General features: G+C 34.8%; 2 long non-coding RNA genes across 6 annotated transcripts; one reads left to right on the forward strand and one right to left on the reverse strand.

Moving 5' to 3' along the window:
* Positions 1-1508: 1508 nt before the first annotated feature.
* LOC126871828 (uncharacterized) lies at positions 1509-18987 on the reverse strand. Of its 3 annotated transcripts, XR_007691763.1 has the most exons (4): positions 18629-18987; positions 2995-3182; positions 2210-2331; positions 1509-2122 (listed from the first exon to the last, which is right to left on the reverse strand). It is a non-coding gene; the product is annotated as an uncharacterized LOC126871828 (long non-coding RNA). The 3 variants fall into 3 exon arrangements; XR_007691762.1 differs by having other exon boundaries at positions 1509-2331; positions 18789-18987; XR_007691761.1 differs by having other exon boundaries at positions 1509-2331.
* Positions 12513-14502, forward strand: LOC126871821 (uncharacterized). 3 transcript variants are annotated; one of them, XR_007691748.1, is made up of 3 exons: positions 12604-12748; positions 12814-13035; positions 13165-14502. It is a non-coding gene; the product is annotated as an uncharacterized LOC126871821 (long non-coding RNA). The 3 variants fall into 3 exon arrangements; XR_007691749.1 differs by having other exon boundaries at positions 13178-14502; XR_007691747.1 differs by lacking the exon at positions 13165-14502 and having other exon boundaries at positions 12513-12748; positions 12814-13052.
* Positions 18988-19122: the final 135 nt, after the last annotated feature.

Genomic DNA, 19122 nt, shown 5'->3' on the forward strand with positions numbered 1-19122 from the left:
TGCTTGTTATTGAGAATTAAAGATTAACCGAAATATCCCTATGCGCGAGCAAATCTCCTTACACGAACGAAAGCAGGTCAGCCTAAAATTTTACTGATAAATAAATCTTCCAAGAAATGTGACGTATCCATGAAATTACATCAAAACTGGTACTTTGAAGTTTTCATTTATCCAATGGCAAGTGCGAATTTTTAATGCAAACTACGTTATCGGCTAAAGGAACACTAAGGCGAAGAATCTTTTGAACGGCAAATATCTACGTGTGCACATACGTACACGATACAGCCAACGACGAGGGATTAATTATAAATACGAATCGACTGCTTCAGCCATATTCTGTTCGAATTTGTCAACGCGCAAAGAAAAGTATACGGGTCAATGTTTGCACTTCGTCTGTAGTTTAAATGATATCTAGATAGAGTGCGCTTGAATACTGTTTGCCTGCATAAATTGAAAATGTTCAGTTGCGATATTAGGTATGTAGTGTTCCAATTTGTACTAAATTTATCATATACTTTTATCATTTAAACGCAATTGAAACCACTAAACACAATTAGAAGGATACTTATTTTATCGTTGTTAGAGAAATATGCTTTATTGAAGTAAACTTACGATTCTCTAACTTATAGTGCAATGAAAACATCGTTTTCTGTAAATCTTTAAACAATCGTCGATATTTCATTTCTCAAATAACTCTAAAAGGAACTAACCAACGATTATTCGCGGAAACAATCTTTTATCAGCTGAAAATGTATCAGGAACTAAGGTATTAAAAGAACCATTAATTCCAAACTTCTACAGAGATACACAAAAAGCATAGATATCGTGCGTGCATCTTTCGAAATCGTCTGCTGGCTAAGTTCTCAGGTCACTTGAGGACAAGTTCTTTCTTTACATTCCATTCTTTACGATCAGCCGACGAATAATATCACAATGTTGGTCAGATTTGGTTCCTCGCGTTTAATCCGCCATCCGCCCTCGTTTACATTCCACGTTTTACGATCAGGCCAAACATAATGTCGCGATATTTATTACAAGTATCGTCTGCAATCTGAACGTCAACGTGAATCGAGATCGAGATTCAAAAACAAAATACAAGTATCTGCCTCTGATGTTTTCGGGCCCTTGATATCGCGGTCAATTAAATCAACTCGTCAGGTCAATTAGAGAGACTTAGTTCTCAAATTAAGGTTTTACGACGGTTTTTAAAAGAATTTTTTAGAAATTTCTCAAGCATTCTGTGACTATATAAATACGTTTATTTATCTTCGAACCATAAATGCCACGAAAAAAAAAAAAAAATTACTAAACAAGGAAGCTTTAAAGTGTATGTAAATTATTGATAAGTCCATCTCGTATATGTTAGAAACGATTATCTCCAAATCTTTTCTTCGACAAAAAGAAAGACCTACCATGACTTCGAGTTTACAAAATTTTCGTCTATCGAATCGTTAATAGAAATACAACTAAATCACAAAACACGAAGGGTGGAATATCGTAGTTAGATGCGCATTTCAATTTGAATTTATTACCGTAAATAAAATTATAATAGAGATTATAACTCCAATAACGAAGGTAAAGGAATGTATATGGGATGCGCGTGTAAAGTTGCAAATTCATCGGATAATTAATTTTTTGTCGCTTTAGATTCGAGTTCCTTAGTCACAGGGTCGATAAACGAACGAAGATTCTGCAGCGAAATACCGTGGCATTTTTTTCACAACAGGTTTATCACGTTGCATCCCCGATTCTACGTTCACTGAAAGAACTTACTTGGTTGAAAAATCTGCGGCCAGGTTATTGATAGTGATGGGATCAAGTGGAATACGTATGTTACAAATCCGAATCAGACAAATATTTACTTATAGAAGGCTCGAATCTAGTCGATCAATGTTCCACCTTACTCGCGACGTACTTAAGCCCATCGCTAGTTATTTACACCAAAAAAGTTCATTATAATCTGCCTGACTGGGCTGCAAGTAGGTAGTCCATCATTACCTGAAACCGGTTTTTTCGGCCCACACCGAGACCCTTCGAACTGCTACTTATTGCGTATTTGTGATCTCGAATCGGTGACCTCTGATTGATTTTTATCGTTTTCTTTTGTCTCGTAATTGCCATCCTGCATTGTAGCGTGTTTTTATTACAAAGATCGTATTGTTGGTAAGCTGATATATCCGTCGATGCGTTCAACAGTCGACGAACATACCTCGGACACCTTCCTCGCATTCCAAGCAAATTGACAAACACGTATTTGCATCGCGAGAATATGCATCTTCTACCCTTGAAAGCTGCCGACGCAGAAATGGGTTTTTAATTTTTTATTTCACTCTGAGAACAAAATAGAGTAAAATAAATACAAGAGCGAAAAGGTTTCCCTATATTTATTTGATATATTCCTAAGTATCACGCTGATTTCGCTGAAAGTGTGTAAAATATTATTGCTTGTCATTTTTTCGTTGGTTTATAATGATAGAAATTGTAAATTTGTTTTTATCTTTGGATCTTTTTTTATAAATTTCTGTTACTCCGATAAAAGTTACAAAGTTTTTGACGAAGATCTATTTGCAGTCTATTTGCAACGCACGATTGAATTTTATACCTTTCTGATCTCAATTATAAAGAAAAGGACGAATAGTAAACAGAAATATACATATTTAAAACTCGTAAAGTACAATACAAAATTGCATTTATATGCAAAATAGAATGCAAAATCGTACAATTTGAGAAAATGATAATCCGATTCATACATTTCTTTACTCTTATACACACGGGACAAATAAGATTCGTATATCGCTAGAAATTCTAATTTTTGTTGCCTGTTTTCCGAATTGCCCAATTTAAATTCACCCAGTTAAATTCAGCCGATTGGTAAGCTATGAATGAAACATGGCCAATTCGTTGTTTTAATAGCATAAGATACACCTCATTCGTAGTGTGTGATTCAATTCGTGATAGAGCTAATTGCAATACGTTTCCGAAAATAATACCTACCTGTAGATTACACCTGGAAACTCTAATTTTGATAATTGCGTAATATTCGTCCGTGAATTGTTCCTTATAACGGTAGAAATAAGCTCTCCATGAAGAGATCGTTGATCGATGATATAAAGAAATAAATCTACCCGTATACTTTTAAGTAGCTCGCTCTTTTTTTTAGGTTTCCAACGTTTTCCATATTTCTGAAATACGTAACGTGTTCATGAATAATTAATTGAGTGATCCATACTAGTAAAGTAAACTAATTCACCCAATGAAATCGTTCTATATCTAAAATAGATGTTTGATTGTTGGCAACAGTTCGACTTTGAAAAAATAAATTTCTCTGCTTTTGCACGATTAATACCTATAACTTATAGGAATAAATTAATCATCGACTGATAGATTATAAGCGAACGCAATATCTTCAAGTAAAAATGCTATTGATAGTCTTTATAATGTAAACACAGACTCAAATAAAAAATGCTGAGATAAAATTATATTACGATATTTTAATCGAAACTGTTCCGGATCGCCTACTATCCTACTATAAATTCAGTTGATGGTATAAACTCACATTTAGAAAAAATATAGTTTGGTACATTTGTGATATCAACACCTTAATTTACCTATAAACGTACGGGCGACAGAAATTCCACGCGCTTCTAATAGCTCACGGCGCGACATGGTGCGGCACAGCGCCCAGTATCCAATTGCAATACCCAAAGAAAGTAACGCATCCCTGACAACCAAGACAGTAAGTATGTCGTGCGAATGGTCAGACGACCTGTCACCTCTTTCTGTCTGGTGTATGAAATCGAAGAAAATCGTGACAAGTCTTGTGAATGAAGAAAGTAACCGCAACATTAGCATAGTTCGTAGACGTTATGTCGATGGACGTGACGCGCGTATCACATAGGCGCTCCGATATTCGGAGGTCGCGTCGGCTCGCGGTATAACCGAGATCATCAATTTCGTGTTTATTGATGCTACGCCACGAAACTGGTCAAACACTTTCAGCGTATGCACACACCGAGTACAAATGCGTCAGAGAAGAGATGCATGTCAGTAGAAATGACTCGCACCGGTGAGAGGGCTGAAACGCGGTGCGAAAGGGCTGAAAATAACCTGCGGTGTTGCTGACCCCTCGCTAACGGCCAGTCAGCATCGTGTGTAACCGCACCAAACGATACGAGCACGTGAATTAGTAGAATCTTGGCCGGAAATCGCAGCTGTGGAAGGTCAATTTTAGAGAGCTGATCATCTTGTTCCAGTACCAGACGTCCAGTTTATTTGATCGCTCAAGCGCGTTACGTATTTGATTCCTTTTAAACTTTCCCCCGTTAAACGAGCCTGAGTCGATTCGGCGATTCGAATTCGATTGTAACTGGAGAATTATCGAGTTTGCGTTTCAGATCTACGACGTTAGATCTGGGACCATACGATTCGCAACTTTATACCACTACGATACCAATATGAGAAATCAAAGATATCACGCGGCTGTTATCGATTAGAATACCGTAACTAACCTTGGTCTTTTTGTTAAGAATAAAGGGCAACGTGAATAATATATGATAATTGTATCTTGTAATATCTCAATATTAAACAAACTTGAAACATATTTTAACGAATGTACAGCGAGATAAATCTGTGAAAATCGTAGAGATACAAGCACACTGTGCCAAGTTGTTCTATTTTCTAACAAAATGATCCTGATTTTCTGACCGTTATCCAACTAGCTAAACTGGAAGTTCTTGGACGACAACCGAATGAAGCGATCGATCATAATAACCCAAGCTCTACGAAAACGATGTCCAATGTAAGAAACGAAAAAAAGGTAGATAGTGACGTTGCAGGCTGAAACAAAGGAAAAAACTCGACCACGATATAAGAAACTGGTTTACCAACGTAAAAAGCTTTTGCCCGCAATGGAGTTTCGAAACGGCGATCCTTCGCGATTATAGTGTATAAGTGGTGTACAGTGGTAAAGAGGGGAGAAAGAGTGAAAAGAAGAAAGGACAGAAAACGATAAAGAAAACGGTATTTTCTCAGGTATGAAGTACGCGCATAAAGGCGAAGCAAATCGATGAAGATTCTTTCGTGAATCGCCAATAATGCCGTTGCTGTTGAATCTTGCTTACCAGCTATTCGACGAAAGATTATCCTCCAGTAAAACCAGAAAGGGGGAAACCGGTGCATAGTCTTGGTTAACCGATCGGAGGCGAGATAGAAATACAAATTGTAGTTACAATGTTGTATGTACAGTTCCGAACAAAAGATATTGTTCGTCCATCGTTCGAGTAGACCAGTTTAAAAGGAAGATGCTAATTCCCGAGTAAATTAAATAAATTAAACGAACGATGCGTTTTCTAGTATGAAATCATATCTTATAATATGCAAAACTCATAAATTGCAAATAATTCATATTGCAACTCCGTAAATGAAACGAGTCTTATAAAAGAAATCGTCCTGCTTATGTTTAATTGCTTTGCTTCTTTTCAATTTTATATTGAATTAAAATTTATGACTTTTGTAGAGAAATTCGTCCGTATGTTGAACAGCTTGCAATTAACAATATACAAACTAAGAGATTAAAGAGTAAAATTCTAAAACTTGAACATCTACGTCATCGATTATGTTAAAATATTGACTGACGCCATATAATATTTGAATTATATCACAGTTTGAAGAAATTAAATTAATACGAAAGTGTATTTATATTTCCTATAGTCTACACCATACAGAGACAAGTCGACAACCGTAAAGAAAATTAAAAATACCAGACAAATTGCTCGACGAACAAAAACCATGAAATTCGAATTTTTGTTCGTCTCTTTTTATATTTGCAACATCGTAAATGAAGGTATCGGAGCGATCCCCGCAATCTTAATATCATCGATCTGATCCATGACGAATCGATCGGCTGTGCATGTATCTTGTAGATGTGGACACTCGAACATTTCGCAATTTTTTTGGAGATGAAACTGCTGCATAGGAAATTGCGGTTGCACGAATGGTATGCAACGCGTTTGAAGTAGGGGAAATCGGGGCAAGTTAATATACAGGGCCTGGTTGATGTACAGAAATTATTTCGTCACTCGGTATACTTATCTGAATCGAGATGGGATAAAAAAAATACGTCTGTTTAAGGGAACCCACAGTTTGAAAAAATATAAAAATATCTTTCTGTTCTTACTTTGATAAAATTTTGCTTAATTCTGAATTGTAAATTTTTATTTCCAAAAGTTGATTGCCATCGAAGCATCGAAGTAACCGAATGTTAAAATTTCTAGTTCATGAGGAGGATAATCTACTGTTTATCTTTTTCTCCTGTTTAAAAGATACTTAATTTGTGTCTCTGTTAGCATGTACAAATCAGGGGTGATATACATATCAAACCCTGATATACAGGGTGGTTGGTAACTAACTGGTGGTACAAGCGGAAAGGGGGTGATTCTACGCGAAAAAAGAAGTCGAAAATATAGAATAAAAATTTTTTTTTTAATTTTTTTTTTTAATTTTTCCATCGAGACAACGATCTACAGTAAGATTCGTTATAACGTACCGCACGCGTACCGAGCGAAAATTCAGAGTCGATTTTCTCGAAAACAAAGCCTCAAACGAAAAATTTTTATTCTATATTTTCGACTTCTTTTTTCGCGTAGAATCACCCGATTTCCGCTTGTACCACCAGTTAGTTACCAACCACCCTGTATATCAGAATTGGCAAGTATGTACTAGTGGAATGTCATCTAGCCGCAACAAGCTGTCAATGATGGCGGCTTATAGTCTGTCACGAAACGTTACATCCACCTTGACGCTAGAATCAAAGCTACGCGAAGGAATTCCTTTTCTTTAGCAACTCATAAAAACGGACAATGCAATTATGGTTTCATTCATTGAGTTGTTTGATTTAGATCGCTATAGTTTGTAGCGCTAGACAGTAGCCAATACGATTAATCAATCGACCCGGTAATTCTGTTAATATATATTATAATATTTAAAATAATTTGTATAACACACATAAAATATATTAAAAACATGTAATCCGTTAATGATTGCGATCACTATTACAGTACTTAATTACAATTCGCAATATTCCGCTTTTTCATTTCTTAATTTTAATTCACGACAATTTATCTTTTAATTACTCACCGCGAGAAACTTGTTCAACACTACTTTCACTTGTTCGATAACATCAAGTCATGAGAAACACCGAAAATGTTTCGCATCTTCGAAAGCGAATATGACAAGATTAATCGTTGATAAATAAATGATAGCCTTGCGATGGTAATAAGTTTGTACATCTGGTTACCTTATAAGGAAATAGAATTTCGAATTAAAACGAAATCGCGAATTTTCTACTGAAGCAAAATCTAGCACACATCAGAGACAAAATAAAGAGGATTATGAACCTCGTAGGGAACGTATTATCATCACGAGTCGTATTACGTATTGATTTTTTGAAAATCATATCAGGTAAGAAAAACGCAAAATATATTGTATATATCGATGATATTACGGTGTTTACCTGATTGCAGTAGATAGGATCTAAGTAGGGTCTCATATTTTTAATTAAAATCTTTTTTCCATGTAGTTAATGACGCACATACACGTACTTATGGCATTACAGATAAGAGAGAAATAAATATTTTAGTATATTTTTGTAACATTTCAATATTTACATCATTCAGTTCGACGCTTTGTAAGTGACATAATGTCAAATAAATAAAGCACACATTCTTCGAGTATTTAATCGTAGCATTAAATATTTTCAAAGATTTAATATAGGAAATAATGCGATAGAATGTCAATTTATTTCATATTGCTTTGTGTAAACATGCGATACAACGAGGAGGCTTCGTTTATTTGTTGCTTTTTATTTACATTCAATTCGCGGTTTCGACCGATATATGATAAACATTGCCAGAAACTATTTTTATACGAGTTCGACCGTCTGGCTACGCCAATGTTTGATATCTTCGTCTAACTATCATCTTGAATGGAAAATGGAGAGTTTAGCTCCGAGGAAGATGAATGGTATGGAATAAATTGGAATGCAACATTGCTACTTTGTCGACGAGGAGACGAACGATGTGGAAGCACTTGATGTGACGGCGGGAGGGCGAATTAGGCTCGATCCACAACGCACACTGTAAATCTAACTAACTTCATATCATTCAGTGTCTTATGATGCAACTGAATTACCGATGTTACCGATCTATGCGATTTCTGAAAAAGCAATGGCTCGAAACAAGATCTTTTCCTTACTAAAATTTCTATCACGTCGATAACTTTAACGAATACCATCTGTTGTATGAACAAATCTTAAAATGGTTAGAGAAATTCACGTAGAAGGGGCAGGGCAAACGACCAGCACTGCGCGACCAAGCGAAGATCGCATTGGCGTAACAAACTTTGAATCGCTCATGCGACCAAACGTAATGCTTACCTTAGTGTGCGGTAAAAGAGCGACTTATAGTGTGATATATCGAATAGAGATTGCCATTTATAACCTGAACAAGACAGGGATCTGCCGAAGACAAGCTCCAGACATTGAAGGACTTATTTTTTTGTATTTCGTTCGACCGATCTCATCGCTGACGCGACGTGTCTTCTTTCTCGCACACTGATCCTCTCACCTTCACTCGCGCACCATCTTTCTGATACCTCTTTTCGTGCCCTTTTTACTTTGTCGAGTACGCACGTAGCCAAGCCTCTGGTTCCGTCTTGCATAAACGACGATGCACCGGAGCTAACCACTTATCTCAATGTCATTGCACTTACACCTCAAAACCGAAAGGTTCGTTGTCTCTTGAACTTTGATTTTTATCGTCTGAAATAGGAATACCAAATATTTACGAGAGTATGGAGTCATTACGATTATTTTAGATACGTACATGAAGTTAAAACTCGTTGCACTTTTTATTAGCGGATTCAATTAAAATTAAATTAGTCTATACGATATGATCGGTCTATAACGTATAGTCTATAGTCGATACGATAAAGGGGTTTCGATAATTTCGGAGACTTTCGTATAACAGTGCCTCGAGGGCAACTACCGTATAAAATTGACAATAAAATGAACACCGTGATAGCAGAGCAAATCTTATATCTATATTGACTAATATATACTATCAATAACATTGTTGCGAACAAGTCATTCCTGGACACCTTTACAAATTTTCCCTTCGTCATCTTCTTTGCGTTACTAAGCTATAGTTTTTATCAAATTACACATAAGTGAACTTTCTATGTATAAGCACTGGCTTTCTGTGATAGGAAAGGGATTACATATTCTATAAAAGATTGGTGTGTTTTGGCAGCATCTTTTCTAATAAATTATGTATATATATATATGTATATTTTCTCATATATCCGTGCGTACTCCGAATGGCAAATCATATTTCGATCTTAAGACACGGTGGCTTGACGTTAACAACAGTCGAAGAAGAAGAAGAGACTTCGTCGCGAGTCAAATGTTGCAACGTTAATCGTGGAATTAGAGAAATAGCAATATGATTTCTCTTTTGTTTCCCACGATGAAATTTCATGACTCTAGTCGTCAAGATCCGTTTGGTCGGATATCTAGCAGGCGATTAATCGCTTGTTTTACGGTCTGTGACCGTGTGTTACTATTAGAAGACGCAGAGCTACAAACTTTGTGTGTAATTAGTTATGTCACCATGGTACTTAACAAGAGAAAATAATGAGTACCAAGGAGTGCAATAAATTAAGCCTTTCTTACAAGAGTAACTAGTAATGCATGGGTTAAGAAGATTGATTGCTCTGCAACTGCGTTTTCGAGGAACTGACATTTGTTATAGAATCGCCGGTGCTGACGAACGAAGACTTCGGGCAACTTTACTGTATCTTAGTATTTTTCTTTTAAAAAGTCTGTAAAATAAAGGTAAAAGCTGTACTAATACCATTCGAAAAGATCTGGACTTTTCATTTTGTAATTACTTAGAAAGAATTCCAAAAAGATAATGTATCCCCTTAAGTATCATTTATAAACCGTATCCTGTTATTACGCATTGCGCTACCTTCGATTCGTTGGCGCATTCGTACAGTTCCGAAACCAAATATCGAATTGTTTCATTTATAAACTAGCTGGCCGCCCGCGGCTTCGCTCGTACAGTATTTGGATTTATGTTTATTACTCATTGTTTGAACGCCCTTTAAGAGTTGAATTTTAAGACACGGTTCAACACACGTTTCTTTATTTTTAACGAGGAGTTGATACGTCGAATTTCACGTTTCTAACTGTAGTGGACATAGAGATACGATTATCCTGTAAGAACAGTTTCACCCTTTTTTGTTCCTTTAGAGTCTCACTTTTATTTCCACAAATCCTTTCTTATTCCATGTTCAAATTTCACGTATCTAGATACAGCGATTTGGGCTGGGCGTTGATGAATAGATCAGTCACTTTTGTATTATATATACATACATAGAGATAATTGAAAATTCAACAATTACAATGCAAGGGGTCAAACTCAAACCGTTTGTGTTTCACGAGACTACGTGGAGCGGACGAGAACGAGGCAATCAATGAATGCGAATACCGGAGTCATGAGGACAAAAGGGTAAACGCGTGAACAAGCGGCAAAAAGAGAGGAAAAAAAGGCACGGTGACGGAGGAGAAGAAATACCGGTAGAATTTGTAACCTAAGACGGTGGCAGCATTGGCAAAAACCTCGACGTAACAGCGACATGAATGTGTAAACCACAGCAAGGTATTTTATTCCAGAGCACAGAACAATTTACGATGTTGCATTCGTGTGTTAACATATGGCTACGAGATTGTTGTATGTTCGCCGATCAGTATTGCGCGAGAATGCAGTGACCGAATCGTGCGTATACGTACGACGAACATGCGATCGTATGTGCATGTTTCCCGAAAAAGATCATCTTTGATAACATCTTATAAGTTAGCGAAGCAATAAGTAAAATTATACATTGAAAGATCAAGCAGTGACATTGATTTGGTCAAGAGTCGATATTTTGTTTCTGGAACACATTTTTATTTTAATCCTTAATCGGTATAATCGTTGCGTACATATCGTTGCTTAATGATCTTATGTTGAAATAACTTGATAATTATTAATAATTCGTGAATTATGAAAAATTTTACGAAACTGACAATATCGGCTACAATTCGTTATGGTTACATCGATGGATTAATACGTTCTTTGTATGCAAATTGTAAACCAGTTCCTGCGACTACCTTTTTTTTTTTTATTTAATACGAAAGTAAAAGTCTTAAATAGCAGTAGTGAATATAGTCATCTTTTCATGCCAGATTATTATGTTTGAATTATCAGAGACGATTGACGCGAACGATGTAACCTTAAACTTTGGATATACATCGATGGGACGTAATTACCATTATCGCTTCCTGCGTCTCTGATAAGACACATTCTCGTTTCTATACCACGAATCGTACTATCAATATCGTTTAGTTGAGTCGTTAATTAAATCTTGTTATGCATAGCTTCGGATTAAAATTAGCAACAAACGTAATACTCGCGAATTCAAATAAAACAAAATACTAATTAGATATTTATAAATATATTTATAAAATAAAAATATTAATCCTGCAACTAGGCTATTATACAGATTACCCGTTTAGTAATTATACACGTTTCATTATGAAACCATTTCTAAATATATTATACAAGATATAAGATATCGTTTTATATACTGGAAGAGAAATTTGACCCATACGAGAAATACACCGAGCGAAGTTTTCCTAACGAACGATCTTTGCTTTGAAACGGTGAAACATTTTATATCCGTTTTTATAGATTTCGTCCAGCAGTACACTGTATTCTTATTTCGTATAAAAAAGATGCCAAGTAATGAAAAATTTTAAGATATTAAAAAAATGACATTATTTGCAATAACATCACTTTTCTCAATTTTTCAATTTATGGAGTTGATCGTCATGTCTTCTGAACGGCTCAAATATATATCGACGATCGTTATTAGCACCTCTACTTGTCGAATGAAATAAAAATACTTATATGTAATTGGAATTCCAATATAATCGGGCAATAACTGAGATTTCGTTTCAATACACAGAATTTATACGACTATACGTAATTAATAGTCTCCGGATACAGAATAATTTCGTAAGTAGAAATCCTAACGCTCGAAGAAAGTCAAAACATCGTTCAATTTCCAACTAAAGACTGACATGTCTAAACTCTGAGTGTTGTGCCATTCGAGTAACATTTTACAACCATGTGGCGTTCGTTCTTCGAGTAAACGGACACGCATCGTTTGGAACGTATTCTGCAACCTGCGAAACAATTTATGAGACGCGTATTGTCCCTACACGACGTATATATTATGTTGTCCGAAAAATTCCTTACGTTTTACAAGGAAATAATAGATGCATAACATTTTTTGTTTTATATTATAAGTATATTGTTATAAAGTGGATCATACATAATTCAATGAAATAATATACAACAAAAAATGTTGTGTATCTATTATTTCCTTATAAAACGAAAGAAACTTTTAGAACATCTTAATATATATTATGACGATCCACGCACATTACGTTTCTCGTGCATGCAACGGGTATATATAATCTACGCTAAACGAATCAAATATATACAACCATATCGGCGATCAACTATTTCTGCCGGTACAGTCGTGGACAAAACGTAGTCATCATCACAGGTGATCGTCAGCCTGTCCAGTTCAACCGCGACAGAAGAGTTATATTTTGTCGCCGTGTGATTAATCATTACAATCGGTATTCTTTCTTTTTCTTTTCAACCTATTCCTAACTCGCGTTCACGACCCTTATTCATTTTGCAGAAATGACTATAATCGAGACGAAGATCAACAATACGCGCTGTTTCGCGACCATTTGCAGTATTTGCGTAGCATCGTGTGTGCCATCGATTCGAATTGCGGGAAACGCGTGCGAAGAAAAGAGCAAGAATGAAAAGAGAAGGAACGAAAAAGTCGAACGATGTTATTAATTCGATTGCTACTCTCAAAATGTAAAGTTAGCGGCCTATGAGAAGAATTAATAAAGTAAGATTTCAAAAATACATATCTATGTACTTCTTGTATGTAAAAACTATGTAATTTTTGTATGTATTGCTGAAAAGTGGCAAAGGGCTATATGAATAATTTAAATTAGAATATTTTTCTCTAATCTAGCCTATTTTCCCAGATAATGGTGGAAGCAGCTTTTATTTAACGTTACACAACGTAATGACACGATGGCACGATACTGTTTTATCATTGTTCGAGTGACGAATGTGTGTTCTACAAACCGTAATTTTACAGAAAGCACGTAGTTTCGAAAAGTCGACATTAAAAGCAATAGACAAATAATTGAGAATGATCCAAGTATTCTGGCAACGAAGTGTTTCGCTCTCCCTTTATAACTGCACTAACTGTGCCAGACATACGCACATCATATAATTGATACAACTGATTGTGAGTGTAAACACCAGATGAACAGGTGACAGATAACGTTGCCAAGTACAGGTTAAGACAGTGTATAAATTTGTTGTGTCTAATACAGTATACAGTGACTAAACTTGGTCTGCGACGTAGTTATGTGCTGCATCTTTATATCATTTTACCATTATCTTAATACGCTATTAGTAACAATCTTACTGTACTTGTAATAGTTACTTATTATTTTCCATACTGTTTCACTGTTTCTTTTATTATATATCAATATTAAGTCGTAACGAACTAGCTTATTTGTTGATAGGACTGTACTGGCAATTACACCATTTTTAATATAGTAAGACGTTAAATATGTTATAATTTGATTACGAGTTCTTTTCTCTAAAAATATTTCTTATGTATCCTTACTTTCTTTTTATGTTTTTGACAATAATTGCTAAACTAATTTCGAAATACATTGGACAAATTATGGCTATCATTCTGATCATAAATATCATAACAATCAAAACAATCAGTGCTCAAAAAGATACTAATCAATATAGTAAAGAATAAGTAAATGTCGTTTATTAAATTGTTAAATTATCTAGCTAGAAAACAATACACTCGAAACGATAAACTTAAATAACATGTAGCTCATGTCCGATACCTTAGTATTCCACAGATTCTTGGAATCAGCAATGATTCCAATGCACGGCAGCAATCGTCTAAATGCCGGCTTCGTTTAGGTGCGTCTGGTATTGACAAGAATACACGTAAGACACTTGTAATTTCATACCATCTCTACCATGTAACCAATCCACGTTAATCTAAAGGACTTTGACCTCGATTTGCGTAAATTCTGCAGAAAATAAGCACTGCCCACACGAACAACTGACGCTCCAGTGCTCGTCAACTTTTTTTCTTTAACGTCGTTCATGCAGATAAAGCGAGACAACACATCGCAGAGAAATACATTCACCTAGAAAACATAGTCGATCGAAGGACATATTTTGTCACATTCAACATACTCGCGTGTACATCGATTGTAAACTGCTTTACTCAAAACAAACACACAAAAAAAAAAAAAAAAATAATTTTGCACGATATGATAATTTTTTTTTGATATTTCTAATAACTTGAAATCACATGTAAAGTCGATTAAGTCAGCTAGAGATTAATTAGATTATTTGGCAGACTATTTTTTTAGTCAAATCCTTGCAAAAATAAGAATTTACAATTAATATTGGAATACAAAACGGATATATAAATGCAAATCTAGAATTGTTCTAAAGCAAAGCAAATATCTATATATAATAAAAAATCACCGCGTACGTTCCTATTTTAAATTTGCATACGATAAACATGTAACTATATACAATAAATATGAGAATTCTAAGAGATCTATAAATTATTCGTTGTTCAAGGGAAGAATTAAGAGGAAAATATATGCCCAATATATTTTACCATTTTCTTCTTCGATAGTACACAATATTATTTTAATTTTTTTAAGACGCATATAGACACGTTAAACATTCTATATGCAAAGAAACACGCAATGGCTGTAAAAGTGATAAAATCTGATAAAAATTCATATTTCCACATACGTAGGTGACAATGCAATTTATATGTCACCGAAATGTAATATACATTCAACATAAATTACATATAATTGAGGGGGATGCAAAAAGACACAAAGAAAATTGAAATGCACTGGTTCGAAAACATATCTTTAAGCATCTGTGCGTGCATACGAACACGCATATGTACATAAACTTGTGTAAACGTGTAATAGTGCATATACACATGTTGGTTGTTTATGAGTAACAAAAAGCCAAAAGGTAAGATAACATAGTAACTGGAAGGAAGGAAACACGTAAACCTTACAAATGGTGTGTAAGACCCGAAAGGAATGAATAAAACGGAACAAGACAAAGAAAAGAAACAGCGTTTCCAAGGAAAAGTAAATATAGAGTTAAGAATAAAATAAAAGGAGACACAGGAAAGAAAGAAAAAATTGTGACAAATAAGCAAAACAGGCAGGAAAACTATCAATGGATAAACAATGTGTTTGATGGCAAAAATTGTTTGCAGCGCAATATACACATTATACTGAAGATATTTCAACGTTAAATATCCAAGATCTTTTCAAAGATCTAAATTCCATTAATATTTGGTCCTCGGTACATCGTGCAATTTTCTATCAAAATGGTATTAGTGTCTGAATTTTTTTGTGATCGACTGTATATATCTATATTCATATTTATTCAAATGGCAATAAAATTATTATTATTTTTTACTATAATCCACCAGTATGAGAATTGATTTTCGATAATTTCGATCTCAAAGACGCAGCACATTCTGGAAGGTCAGTTGAGGCTAACGAACACCAAATAAAGGCACTGGTCGAAGCACATCGTCGCATAACAACACGGGAAATTGTTAAAAAATTGAGTTTACATAACTGAATAAAACTGAGTAAAAAGATCGTCTTCAATTCTCATACAAAAAAACGAAATTACATTCCAAACTACTCAATAGGCAAACTGCATCATCGAGTATCGTGTTTTTTAAAGCATCGTCCCAAACGATAGAATTTAAGTAGTTACACACTCCAGTGTAATCACCACGTTTGAAATCGTACTTATAGGTAACATTATTATTAGTAAACGTTGCGTAGAGTGATGGATGAACGTGCAATTGCATGGTTAAGGCAGGATAGTATAAATCACATTCGAGTAATGGATCGACGGATATAGATATCACAACGTCATTGATGTTAGAGAAACTCAAATCCAAGCAAGAGGCAAGAGAGTTCCACGTATGGTTCATTTGGGCTAAACTGCAGAGACTAAGGTCGTTCACCAAATATTCGGGGGAAGACGCTATCCCTCGAGTAAAATCGAATTCGAGTGGAATTTGACTACTCCACTTAACACAGGGCTGGTTGAAGTCACGCGATATAAATACGTAATTGCTAAAACACAGGTCAACAATCTCGATAATACTATTGGAAAAATCTGAGTATAGGGAGAGTGGCTATAGACAAGAATAACGAGAGAAAAAGAGCAATGGAAAATGACAGTCATTGAAAATTAGGGTAATCTATACCCAAACATAAATATAATTGTACACCAACACATACGAGTTACGATGTCAACAGAGTCGAGAAAACAAAGGCGAGTTACTGGGAAAAAGAGTTAAAAGGAAAAGAGCAGAAAAACTGAGTATTTAATGGCTTGTGATCGCGTCAGCTAATTGGATCAGAAATACCATTGATATACAGGTATATCAGAACATAGTGCAGACATCCAGAAGGTGTTATCACCATATTGGCGGGGTAAAATGTATATATAGTTTGAGCACTGAATAGCAATCGTGACAATAATACGTTAATAAACAGTCGTGAACTACCTACTAGTTCAGACGAAACTAATTTCATCTGCCAAATCTTTTAATCCACACGAAAATCGATAATTTTTAATTGCGCAAGATGTAATCAGATTAGTCAGAGAGATTTACGATTTAACTGGAAACAATTTGACCTAAGTGCTCCACGTAAAGATTTTTGTCACTGATCCGGCATCTATGGAATGCGTAAAATCCGTTTCTACCGCAACGACAACAATTGTCGTGGGTCAATCAGTAAATTTAGTCGCAAGTAAAGTACTACCGGGATATCGCATGTGCACACGTATCTTTCGTTGGCTATCACACGGTGAATCCACTCGGAGGACGTTTTACGATCGTCATTTCACCCCAACCACTAATCCTAACTTCCAACTCATCTAAACTCTACGTTCACCCCTGCAACGTCCCTATTTTCTCAAGTCAATAGTTAAGAACATTTGCTGTCCTGTCTTAATTACATATATGCATTCACCTATTTAAGTGACAAATATCGTAATGGATTCTAACCAAACTTTGTGATAATTTGAAAATTCTGTATGTGATCAATGTATTTTGTGGATTTTTATACATTGTATGAATTAAATTTCATACACACTTACAAGGTAAGGTATTCGTTATAATATTTAGTAAGCAAAACAAATTTTTGCCTACGTTTCATTTAATTTATTATCTACTGATAAACAAAAGTACTGGCATAGCAGGGATTTTCGTATAAAATTCTTTGTAAATCTATATATTTATATATAAATTTATATAAACAAACACACAGCCTATATTGTTAGACAATGGATAATTTTTAGTACACCGCACTATACGATCAATTTAGTGATCAAGTATACTCTTATGATTTCATATGAAAAAGCGTATCCGAGGAAAATTAATATTTTCATAAAATTAATTTGAAAAATAACAATACTGCAAAAAGCGTGTGTTAATTAGATAGACTTAGTTAAAGGATAAGAATCAGGATTTATGTAGGAATTTGTAACGATATTTATCTATTTAATAGTAGAAAAACAGTGCATAAACTAAGTCCATAAACTAAGAGAAAGATATATAAAATATTTTATTTCACATTGAACGATTGCTATAAGCGCTTTGGTTAAGTACATATCTATAAAGCGAGAACGCTAGAACGAATAGAGGCATCGTTTATATAAAACGAAGGAAAGAAGGATATCAAATATAAAGCTGATATATATATATATATATATTACAATCTTAATATCATCGCTAAATATATAAATATATAAAGTTGCGTGAAGCGTATCATTAAAATGCATGTCACGTCTATCGTGATAGATTTGAACGCTGAAAGGGAAATTCATTATTTGCGTTACAAGATGTGGAATACTGCAATATCTATGTATATTGCTTATAATATATAAACAAAAATATTATGTACAGTGTATCTTTTCACACAAAATTAAAATATTTATAAATATTTTTAAATAGAAATATTCTTTTGATTGAAAGAGAAAATTTATATAAAAACTATATTTTACGATTTACAAATTATTTTAGAATATTTCTGGTTCTTTTGCAAAACAAAATGAATAGCTAATATTTAGGAAATCAAGTTTTATTGCGTCACAGGAATGTTATTATCCCAAGCTATGAATATTCCCTGTGTGAATAGAAGTAGCAAATTATAATATTTAACCTTTTCCTTGACTTCAGCTGTATTTATTTCGACCGTTGATACATTGCAACGTTTCAAAACACACAAAGATGTACAGCAGTTGGAAGAAGTTAATGTATTGCATAATTAAATTAATCTTACATTTATGGGAAGAGTAATTATATTGTTACTCACTCAGGCGAAGATTATCAACTGCACAGGTTACTTCACATTGGCTTCACGTAATTACATTTGATTTATTAATAAACTACATTTATGGTATTATCGAAAAATCCATCTTTCTCCTATCGTGTGACTTAACATACTATAATATTTGAAATTTTATTCTACGCACCATATTAACAAAATTTGCTGCGATACTAATCGAAGTTGATCTCGATGGTGTTCGGTAAATCATCGAGTTCGTTTGCTGACGATAAATGATGCATTTAAAGACGCAACACTCTTCGCGCGCAAACGAACTTCTTACTTCTTACCGACGACACATGCTTTTGTGCACGTGCGTCAGTCAGATAGATACAATCGTAAAAACTTGACGTTCATCTAAACCCGCGTGCCACCTCCATTTATCCAACCACCACTCTCCAACGAAAGACCTCTCGCTCTTCTGAGAGCCGAGTGCCCAACTTGCCTCCTCCCAGTGCCAGAGACGTGCCCCCTCCTAGCCG

The sequence above is a fragment of the Bombus huntii genome, chromosome 12 (genome assembly GCF_024542735.1).
Source record: "Bombus huntii isolate Logan2020A chromosome 12, iyBomHunt1.1, whole genome shotgun sequence".
Classification (NCBI taxonomy): domain Eukaryota; kingdom Metazoa; phylum Arthropoda; class Insecta; order Hymenoptera; family Apidae; genus Bombus; species Bombus huntii.